Source organism: Lynx rufus, unplaced genomic scaffold, assembly GCF_022079265.1.
Source record: "Lynx rufus isolate CCGP_SWC_20201006 ecotype Redwood Valley unplaced genomic scaffold, mLynRuf1.p SCAF_1, whole genome shotgun sequence".
NCBI lineage: Eukaryota > Metazoa > Chordata > Mammalia > Carnivora > Felidae > Lynx > Lynx rufus.
The window spans coordinates 142,120,311-142,132,601 of NW_025814823.1; the positions used below are offsets into that span (position 1 = coordinate 142,120,311).

General features: G+C 36.2%; 1 protein-coding gene across 2 annotated transcripts in view; it reads right to left on the bottom strand.

Moving 5' to 3' along the window:
• AP3B1 (adaptor related protein complex 3 subunit beta 1) overlaps nt 1-12,291 on the bottom strand; it is a 264,833-nt gene that overhangs the window by 17,689 nt on the left and 234,853 nt on the right. The window lies entirely within an intron of this gene.

Genomic DNA, 12,291 nt, shown 5'->3' on the forward strand with positions numbered 1-12,291 from the left:
TCTTGGCTTAACTCGCAGAGCTAAAATTTTCTCAACACTATTTTCAGAGAAATATATCTGTTACCTCAATTAGAAAACACATTTTTTTTACAAAAATATGCAGTTATTGTAAATACACCATTTAATGTAGAATTTTAAAAATAGGTGAGCATCAAGGGTACACATACCCACTACCACCAGAGGAACACTTCACGCAACTTACAGAGTAGAGAAGTAGTATTTTCTCTTTACTTTGCATGCTTACAGTGTAGAAAATGGAGTGCTCTAGTCTTAAATTGTTAAGATCTCTTTTTAAAAAAATTAGTTTAGCAAAAAGTAAAATGGAGTGACCTTACTGTGTATTAGATATGTGCTAATAAAATAATGCCTCATCTGAAAACTTGCTTTTTAAAACAAAAACTCTTTTTTTTGGTAGTGTTATTCATTAACATTACTGATCAACAGGTAAAGTTATTATTTCAAATGACAGGATATGAAGAATTTAGGAAAGACAACTTTGTACCTATATCAGATAGAAAAACAGTGAGTGTATTTATTTTAATCTTAAGACAGATAATACTCTTTAAAAAATTAGTAAAATTTCTTAAAAAAAATTTTAAGGTACATGTTTGAAGTCAGGTTGAGGAGTGTACCAGTTAGGAATGTGTCTGGCTGCAAATAAGCAGAAAATTCAACTAACAACAGGTGCTCATTGTTTAGTATGCAACAAATTCTGCAGTTACCAGTCAAAGACTGGTTCACTGGCTTAAAGAGGCTGTTGGGGACTCAGGTTTCTCGAGCTTTCAACTCCACCGCCCTGGTGTGTTGTTTCATCCTCTCGGATGCCAGATGGCTGCTGCATTGCTAGGTACCACTTTTACATTGCAATGAAGAAAAAACAGTGATAATGGAAGAAGAGTGAATAAATGAGCCAACCAAATCTATTCTTTTCTTTTTTAATATCAGAAAAGCTTTTGTCCCCAAAAGGACTTCTACTTTCATGTTAGAACTGGATCTCATGGCCAGTGGGAAGGTGAATAGGGAAATGGGGACTGTGGCTAAAAAAATAACAAACATTAGGTTAAGAAACATCATCATCAAAGGATGCAATAGGGATAAATAAAATGAAAAAAGAAAAAAAGAAAATCCACTCTTTTTTAGTTTATATATTTATTCTGAGAGAGAGAGAGGAAGGGAGAGAGAGAGAGGAAGGGAGAGAGAGAGAGGAAGGGGGAGAGAGAGAGAGAGAGAGAGAGAGAGAGAGAGAGAGAGAGAGAGAGAGAATCCCAACCAGGGGCTCAATTTCACAAACCGTGAGATCTCACAAACTGCGAGATCATGACCTGAGCTGAAATCAAGACTCAGACGCTTAACTGGCTGAGCCACCCAGGTGCCCCAAGAAAATCCACTTTTATGCTATTATATAATATATTCTTGTAAGAAATTCTTTTATGGAACAAGGCAAGGACTAGATTAAAAAAAATAAGGTTTTGAATTATTCACATGTGGACTAAGGCAAACCAACAAATTCATTTATTAATTCAGTACACATTTACCAAGTACAAACTAGATCCTGTGTATTATGCAAGTACCTGGGGATTTAAAGACAAGTGAGACTGGCCCTAGAAGCTCGCAAGTCAGTGAGAGAGGAAGAGTTCACTTATGTTTATAAAATGGCAAACACTACATTATAGATATGTGGAAAGTATTATAATCCATATAAGAGGGATTAATTCTGCAGGAGTGAGGTACAGATACCTTTATTTTCAAGAGGAGAGAGACGGTATTCTAGGTATTCTAGACTTGTGTTTTGGGAATGATGAGCAGTGTGGTATGTCAACAGATGAGGCTGGGGGTGTGCTGTAAAGAATATCATATGCATTCATGACCATTCATCCCACTTTCCCAGGACAGTCCCAGTTTATAGCTGTTGTCCTGGAATCTTGTTCAGTTAATGTCTCCCTTCACTCTCTAGAGTGTCCTGATTTCTATGACAAAGTGTATGATTACTTCACTGATATAACTAAGACAAAGGTGTTTCAATGTTTCTTGAAGTAACAAGGAAAACTACCAGAGACTTTTGACACAGGAAAATAAATGATTCCATTGTATTTCAGAAACTCTAGTGGCAGTGTGTAAGATGTAGTAGAGGAGAAACCCAAGGCAGGTAGATTTGTTAGGAATCTAACTGAATAGTCTAGGCAGGGCTTTTACATTGTGTGTTTTACTTTAGTAAATCCTGACAATGAACCTAAGAGGTGGCTTCTGTTATCCCCCAACTTAGTGATAAGAAAAGTTAAACAACACATCCCAGGTCACATAGCTAGTAAGTGGCAGTACTGGGATCTGAACTCAGGTCCATCCTGCTCCCCAGTCTGCTATATAATGCTGCTTTAAGATGTATTTTTTATTCTGCTATGTAAGGCTGCTCTCTTAGGGTGGGTAGCACTGAAAACTGGGAAGATGAGAGTATTTTAGAATTAAAAGGGACAGAGGTGGTGATGGATGGAAGAGACTTTGAAACTTCTAAAGCGAAAAACTGGGAGAATGACAACTACTGAAGAAGTAGAGTTTTGGGGATTAAACAAAATGATTTGGCTTTAATCATGTTATATTTTGAGTACCAGTGAATTATCCAGGAAGAGATATTTAGCAGATAATTGGAAATACAACTCAAGAATCAGAAAAGAGGTCAGGGCAGTATATATGAGTTTGGAAGTAATCAGAATGGTAAAGAGAAGAGCTGAAGCCTTACAAGGAGATAAGATCACACAGGCAAAGAGGATATACCACGAAAAAGGATAAGGTGGAAACCTGGGGAAGACCTACATTTAAGTAGAAATGGAAGAACCGTAGCTTGCAGAACACACTGGGAGACAGTGGTCAGGGAGAGAATGTGTGTGTCAAATAATGCAAAGAGGATTAAAGCAAGGCGGTTCAGATGGAAGGCAGAATGCAGAACGCCCTGAGGTGAAGGGGGAGTGGGGGGGCTGACAAGGAAAGATGGGACAGAAAGCAAGAGAAGCTTCAAGAGGATGCAGAGGCAAAAGAATGCTTAATGAAACTTGAGCATGTTTACAGGATGATGGGAAAGAGCCAGTAAAGAGGAAGAAACTAAGGTATATCTGATAGAGCAAGGCATTAGAGGAAGTAAATGAGGATGGGATTAACAACATAAGAACAAGGTGAAGAGAGTAGGATGCTTCTTCCCAAAGCAGCAGGCAAGGAACAGTTAAGACTGAGGCAAGTACTGAGGGTAGGACACTTGAAGGATGAGACCACACGTGATGTAGTGGAAGGCTAAGTCACATTAAAAGAAATAGGTAACGGCTGATAGAGTAAATGGATAGGTGGTGTGTGTGTGTGTGTATAAAATTTATATATAAATACACATGTAAAATATATATGAACTATATATAATATATATAAATTCATACATATAGGGAGGGCATGATAGAAATATTTTATTAATAGAAGAATACAATTAAAATGACCACTGTGTTAAATTGTATTTATTACACTCTCTTTACTGGTATTTTCTTTTTAATTACAGATGAAATGATTAGCCTTGTCCTTCCCAACGGTCCTGAAGGATACCATTTACGCCCTTGATTAAAGGTAGCTGTGTAGCTCTGACTCCCAGGGAGAAGGGTGGGAGCAGAGAAAGAAGGGAAAGGAGACTTGCCTTCTAAAGCATATATGAAAATGTAGGTGCGTAAACAGCAGGTTTAAGTTTGAGGCAAAAAGTGATCTTGAAATTTCCCTACTAGGAATTTGCAGTGTGTTAAATACTAATATAGATGACTCAACTTGACTGGTTTTGCTTTCACTGCTTTTGGCTAATGATATTTTATTTTCTGTAGTTGGTAAAATGGCTAACATAATTATGTATGAAAAACTAAGGACAGAAGTTGATCCAGAATGGGTCTTATGAGGCAAATGTAAATAAAAGTGGAACACTGTTGTGGCAGACAGAACTTGTTGTTTACTCTGTGTTTTTTATTTTTCTTCTTTCCTGGCATAACCCTGATTTGGTTCAGGTACACAATGTGCCCAACTGAAACATTTTCTATCTCAGCCTCTCTTGTTGCTAGGACCGAGTAACCCAGTTATAACCAATGAAGCAGGAACAGAAATCTGTCAGGGATTTCTGGGTAAGTTTTGCTTTTCCAAAAAAGACATGGCTCCTCTTTCCATGTCACTTCTTTCTTTCCTTCTTCTTTTATTTTTATTTTTGCCTGGAATGCAGACAGAAGCCTGAAACTAGAGCAGCCATATTGTGACCATGAGGATGGCAGGCACATGCTAATGACATTAGCACATGAAAACAAAAAACGCTGGAAAAACCTTATACCCAGAAGATACTATGGAGGTACTCTGGCAGCTCTTTAACTGCTGACCTCTGTTCTTCTTATACCAGCAGAATAATACACCCCTATTTGGTGGGTTTGTGTTACATGCAACCGAATGCAAAAATCTACTATAGCTAGCATATAACATGCTTTATAAGCCAGTTTCAGTTTCAAAGCAAGGTTTGGCTTAGACTGGCCTAAGATGGAATGTTCCCTCTTTATTTTAGGGAAACTTTCATTTATATTAGTGTTCTAGGATGTCCTCCACAGTTTTCACGTGCCTCCTTTTCTACCCTTTGCCCTTTTTTGTTTACTTCTTTTTCTCCTTACAGCTCTTCTCTTTTCCCTGACCTCTTTTTCTTCTGATCTCCCTCTGGCTGACCATGGGGCTAAACATAGATATCTTGGCATGGGTAAGGAATGGTGAAAATGAGTAAGGACAGATGTGTATCTATTGGAATTAACACATCAACAAAGTACTATTATTAGGCAGCTCTAAATAGCCTAGTTAAATGGGATCAAATGGCATAATAGTTTAATGTAATACAAGAATCTACCTGTTATATTTAAGTGTAATGCATATACTTGCACTACATACAATTTCATTTCACAGACTTGTAGGATCCAGATTGGTACATTTCTAGGTAAGAGAAATGGGCAAGTAGTCTAACCATTGTGAAACTCAAGATTCCTCATCTATGAAATTAAAAAAAAAAAAAGGCACTTACCTTGTAGGCAACTTTTAACAATTAAATAACAGTATAATGCTTAATGCATACTAGACACTCAAAGCCTACATATATAAAGGGTTGTATCATAATTTATTTAAGCATTCCCGTATTGATTATCATTTGCAATTTTCCCTACTATAAACAATACTTACTTAAATACCTTTGGCTAGATCTATTTTCTTCTGCAAACCACCAATATTTCTCTAGGCCTGACGGCCTGAAGAGGAAATTGTTAAGTAGAAGAGTGTGAGTACCTAGTGTTCTGGAAGGGCCAAAGTGCCCTAAAAAAGGTGGCGTCAACGAAAATCCCATAAACGGTATACCAGAATACATGTTTGCTCTACCTTGTCAATGTCAGATACTAAAATTATTTAAAAATGTTGCCAATTTGGTGACATGTTTTAATTTTAATTTCCCTGTTACTAGTGATATTCAATATCTTATGTTCATTGGCTATTTGCATTTTTTTCTTATAAACTGCCTATTCTTAGTGTTTCCCCACTTTTTTACTGAATTCCTTTATATTGACTGAAGAGTTCCTTACATACTCTGGTTATTAAACTTTTGTCTACTACATATGCTGCAATACATTCTCACCATGTCTCACCTGTTATGGTATCTACTTTTTCTTTGTAGAGAAATTTAACAATTTTAATAGTCAAATCTGATCATTTTTCGCTTTATCCTTCCTAGTACTGTCTTAAGATTTTTGCCCCCAAAGAGTATGAAAACATTTGTGTATATAACATTTAAATACATTTTTTTTTTTTAATTTTTTTTTCAACATTTATTTATTTTTGGGACAGAGAGAGACAGAGCATGAACAGGGGAGGGGCAGAGAGAGAGGGAGACACAGAATCGGAAACAGGCTCCAGGCTCTGAGCCATCAGCCCAGAGCCTGACGCGGGGCTCGAACTCACGGACCGCGAGATCGTGACCTGGCTGAAGTCGGACGCTTAACCGACTGCGCCACCCAGGCGCCCCTAAATACATTTTTTTAATGATTTATGACATTTTCGTTTCTGGTTGAATTTTAAAAATTTGTCAAGTTCCCTGAAAAGACCTACTAGAATTCTGCCTACAATCACACTAAAGTTGAAGATTAATTTGAAGGAAAGTACAGTATCTCATTTAGGAACACAGTATATGTATTAATTTACTCATATCTTCTTTTCATGACCTTCAGGAAAGTTTCAGGGTTTTTTTCTTTTTCTTAATTCCTACATACATATTTCTTGTTAATTTATTCCTTTTGTTGTTCCTATAGAATAACTTCACTCATAATGTTTTAAAATTGGTCATTCTTATTATATAGAAATGTTATTGATTTTCACTTGATTTGTACTACCATTTAAAAATTTTTCTTTAATGTTTATTTATTTTTGAGAGAGACAGAGAGAGAGAGAGAGAGAGAGAGAGGCAGAGAGAGAGAGAGAGAGAGAGAGGCAGAGAGAGAGAGAGAGAGAGAGGCAGAGAGAGAGAGAGAGAGAGAGAGGCAGAGAGAGAGAGAGAGAGAGAGAGAGAGAGAGAGAGAGAGAGGCAGAGAGAGAGAGAGGAAGACACAGAATCTGAAGCAGGCTCCAGGCTCTGAGCTGTCAGCACAGAGCCTGATGCGGGGCTCAAACTCACAAACCCTAAGATCATGACCCAAGCTGAAGTCTGGAGCTTAACCAACTGAGCCACCCAGGGGCCCCATGTACCACCTTTTTAAACTCACTAATTAAATAATAGATTTGCTGTTGATTCCAAGACTTTCTGGGTTGATAACGATATTGGATAAAAATGACAGTTTTGTCTCTTCATTTCTAGGATTTATACCTCTGTTTTTACTTGTCTTTTTATATTGTCTAGCACTTCAATATAATGTGAAATAGTGTTGAAAATGGGTAACCTTCTTTTGCTTTTCTGACTTAAAAGAGAATGTTTCTCCTATTTCATGTAGTAACAGGTAACTTGTAAGGCCCAGAAGTCATCTGAATTTACAACACCAAGTAGTATGTACCGTTGTGTGCTATTCTTTCAGATTTTAAAATTGGGGTGATGCTAAGCTTTATAGAATGACATGGATACTTTCCTTTTCTCTGATCTACAAAGTTTAAATAATATATAGAGATTATCTCTTTTCTGAAGTTCTGATACAATTTCATCAATTTTATTCCTAACATTTTTTTCTAGGGAGCCATTCATTTCATCTAAATATTCCAATTCAGGGGCGCCTGGGTGGCTCAGTTGTTTGAGCGGCTGACTTCCACTCGGGTCATGATCTCACGGTTCGTGAGTTTGAGCCCCATGTGGGTTCTGTGCTGTCAGCTCAGAGCCTGGAGCCTGCTTCGGATTCTGTGTCTCCCTCTCTCTATGCGCCTGCCCCGCTAGCACTTTGTCTCTCTCAAATAAATAAATAAATGTTTAAAAAAATCTTAAAAAAAAAGATTCCAATTCACTGGTATAGAATTACATATGTTATTTTGTAATTCAGAAGATCTTGTGTTTTATTACCTTTCTCTTTTCTAATCTTTCTTATGTGTAATCTTTTTTCTCTAATCAAATTAGCCTAAATTTTTTCAATTTCTTTTGTACATCCTATGCTTTTTTAAAAAACTGTGTATTTCCTGTACTCAGGAAACAAAGACTTCTTTGCAAATACAAATGTCTTAGATCAAGTTAGATAAGTGAATTATTGAAATTTTGTGAGGTTGTGTGTATATGTATATTTACCTGAATGTTTATCTAAATATCTATCTTCTCTGATTTGTTAACTTCTGAGGCATGTGTTAAAATATACTATGGTCACGGCTTTGTCAATTTCTCCTAGAATTTCATTAGTTTCTGCTTCATATATTACAAAACTATGTTACTGAAAAGTCTGTAACTTATATTTTTGTGGAGGACTGCAATGAATAGAACATTTTCTTAATATGAAGTGCTTTTTAAATTTTTCTAGCGTTAGTATTGCCTCATTTTTTTTTTATCATCTTTCTGATAATAGTAAACATACACACAACATCTATATATTTCATCTTTTCTCAATTTTTCTGTCATTCTCTTTTAAGGTGGGGTACTTATAAATAGTGTATGCTGAATTTTGTTTTTACATGTTTAATGTAAATGGAATTGAACTTCCTGATATGAATCATGATAACCAGTATGTGTGGTATGTGTGGCTCCTTTCAGGCACGTTATTTTGTGTTCTATTTACCATGCTTAGTTCTTCTCCCTCTTTGTTAAAATGATCAAGTTTTTTTTTTTTTAATGTTTATTTATTTCTTTTGAGAGAGTGACTGAGCGAGTGAGAAGGGGCAGAGAGAGGGAAAGAGAATTCCAAGCTGTTAGCGTGGAGACCAATGTAGGGCTTGATCTCACAAACTGTGAGATCATAATCTGAGCTAAAATCAAGTAGGATGCTTAACCAACTGAGCCACCCAGGTGCCCCCAAACTGATCAAGTTTTAATCACTTCTTCTTACCTCTAGACATTTGGGGTTATATCTCATATTCTCATTATTTTAGTGGGTAGTTTTAATATTTTAAACCATATTTAAACCTCTTTTCGCCATTAATCAATCCTTCTGCCAAACATGACAAGAACACCATTATTCATCCCTTCTCAAACTTGTCCATGTCAGGATTTTAGTTCTAGTGTATTATTAAAATTTATTTTCTGCATTCTGTGTGAACAATTATCTTACACATTAATGCATTTTACACCTAGAATTCTTTGTCCATTACTTTTTTTGGACTCTGTGTTTTTCTCTGGTTCACATTACACAAAGGTTTTTGCTACAGCATATATTTGAGTAATCCTTTCAAGAAAGGGCCTGTGGGTGGTAAACTGATGAAATCTGCTTCTCTGAAAAACGTCTATTTGGTTTCCTCGTTCTTTGCCTTCTGGCCACCAGAAATGATGACAGTATTGATGAGAAATCTAATTCCATTCACATTCTTGCTATTTTTTAGGTTAGCTGCTTTTTTCTCCACTCTGAAAGACACCACACTGGTTTTCTCCTTATCAAAAATGTCACAAGGATATGTGGTCTTTTTGATTGTAGTTCACATTCATCGTGTTTGATCGTTGATGGGTCCTTTCAATCTGAAGGGTTGTACATTGCTTTAGCTTGGGAAAAATTTTTCTTCTACAATTTATTTATTTCTTCGCTCCATCATTTCTTTTCTTTCCTTGTAGATTTATTAGACGAATTGTTTCTTTTAACCTTTCTTACACAGTTTCCACCTCTTTTTGTTCTCTATTCCAGTTGATTTCACTGACTCCCTCTTCCAGAACTAAATCAGTACTCAGCTGTGGGCATTCTATTGTGCATCTACTGAATTTCTTTTGGCACTGTATTTTTAAACCTCTGAAAATATATTTAAAATTTTGTAATTGCTCCTATTTCAAAGCAAGTGATATGTTCTTGCTTTAAAGATGTAGTGCTCTCGGGGTGCCTGGGTGGCTCAGTTGGTTAAGCGTCTGACTTCAGCTCAGGTCATGATCTCACAGGTCACGGGTGCGAGTCCTGTGCTGGGCTCAGTGCTGACAGCTCAGAGCCTGGCACCTGCTTCAGATTCTGCGTCTCCCTCTCTCTCTGCCCCTCCCTCGCTCACTCTCTGTCTCTGTCCTTCAAAAAAATAAATAAATAAATGTTGTAAAGATGTAGTGTTCTCTTGAATTAGATTATAATTTTTAAAGTTATCTCTTTTCTTTTTCAAACTGTCTTATCCCTTTGTAATGAGTCTTTGTAGTCACCTTGAGTCTTCCCTTCCAAACTGATGCTTTTCCTCAAAAGTCTAGTCCCTCCGTAGGCTGTCCATTTTTCATTCATAATGAAGGAACTGGCTTAATTAACATACACAAGTCTGCTACCTATTAGCTGTATTTTAGACAGTTTTCTTACTCTTATTGTGCCTCAGTTTATTCACCTCTAAAAATGGGATAATAATACTTATCTCATGGAATTGTTCTGAGAATTAAATAAATTAACACAATACAAGTGTTTAGAACAATGCCAAGCACACTGCAGTTGCTTGATACATAGTATTATTACTGTGGGTTTCCTCTCCCATGGTGGGCTGACTGAAGTTTTCTTGTGGGTGAGGCATGACTGGTTACATGGACATGAAGTTGAGAGGCAGGTAGGCAATGGCCTTATCTCTCCAAAAACAGGTGTAAGACTGACTTTGCTCTTGTGGGACAGAACTTGAGAATACTCCTCTTCTGGACAGAACTTCATTTCACCTCATCTCTGACCATCGCTGCCTCCTTCCCACAAACTCAAAAACCCTGCTGTTGTCTTAGGACTCCACATCCACACCAAAAGTCCTTCCAGGAAAGTAGGTCGTTCTCCTTGCAGTGTAATTTTTAGGTCTCTGACTAAATGTGAATGTTGCCTGCCGTTAGAGTAAGGTGGGAGAACTGGGGGCTGGAAGTACTTCTTTGATTTCCTGATGACTGTCTTACCCTAACTTTTCATCTGTTCACTTTATGCTTCATATTCTGCTAGATTTTTTCTTACCATTGCAGTTTTCTTACATGAGTGTTTCGCTCTGTGGTTTTTATTTTCTCTGTTACTGTTGATATGTTCCCATTTGCTTTCTAACTGCCAACAACTCTTCACAATTTCTGGTCAGCTAATGACATTCTTTCATTTTGTTTTTAGTGTTCATTCTCTTTTAAAGAATGTGTTTCTGTCTTTTAAATAGATTTGGGGCAAAGAAGAGGGGTGGATGCTAGTACTCACCCCTCTAACTTGAATGAAGACGTATTTTTCACACTAGTTACCACACTAGTATCTACTGATCACAAGCATGAGACCTGCTTAAGCACTGAATCTACTTTTAGAGAGAGAGACACACATTTATGTGTATTATACACATTTTAAATCTCAGTAAGTTTAATCAAGGACTTATTTTGATTACCATTTAAAATGCAAAGCAAAAAAAGGCATTAACACATCGAGTATTCACATAACTATATACAATAGTTCTACGTATATGTATGTATGTGTCATATAGCTATAATGATACAGAATTAATGTAGAGACTAAAGTAGAATCATTTTACTCTTATTTTCTTTTAATAAACAGAAGTATACCTGAAAGGCTTATAGTCCATGTTCCCAGCATTTCTCAAGGCTTCTTACCAAATATGCTCTTATTATCCATAATTTTACCTATCGATTTGTATAATGTATTTTGAGGAAAAAATTCAATATCAGCTATTCTTGCTTTTTTCCCCCCTTATTATTGAACTACCAAGACTAATACAGCACATCACTAAGCAAAAAGTGCTATTTGCTATGCAAAAGGCACAGTCAGTGATTGGCATCTAAGACCAATTGATCTACCCATTACCGCTATCTCCCTACCCCCACTAGCACTACTATGAAGCTATTGATTTAAACACTGTCGATCGGTTTCCATTTTCTGATTTTGGGCAGGCCAATTAAGAAAGTGAGTAATTGTGATTACACTGCTTCAGGATCAATTACATTTGATGCAAGACAAAGTGTTCTTTTTGGAACATATAAAAAATAATTTTTGATCTAGTATGCTTATGTGTTTAATAAAATCTAAAATAATTTATATATTCACAACAGAAAAACATTAGTGTAAATGCTTATAACAGCTAAGGCTATTTTCTATATAAAATAAACTCATAATTTTCCTAAAAATCGTTTAAAAGAAATTGAGAAAAAAATTGTTCATATACACTCCCCAATGTAAGACAAAAAAATCAAACACTACCTACATACTTATCCCTAAAGGTATGTAGTTAATTATCAAAGATAAAATGCAAGAAAACGTCCAATGGGTTACAGAGGAAAGAAATCTTTGTAATGATAATATATTTAAAGAGCCCTGCCTCATTATATAGAAATCTAGCAGGTTCTTCATATAAATTGATACGAAAAAATAATTTTTTTAGTTCTTAGTTTTGTCCTAACTTGGTCCACAAGCTTTGTCATTGGGCTCACATTGTTGAAATCATTAAAATGAATATACCTCTGGTGTTGGAGGCAAATCTATTTAGAGTGATGTTACTCATAGTCCTGTGCTCAGTAATATTGATCTCTGTTGTTTGTCTAATAGAAAAATAATAAACAATTACTAGGCAATGTTGGGAAAAGTAATCAGTTTTTATATATCACTAATATAGCAGACCTCCCAAAACATAAAGGTGATGATCTGCATAAAATCAATGTGTTATGCTACATTGCTTATATTCATCATTGCAGGT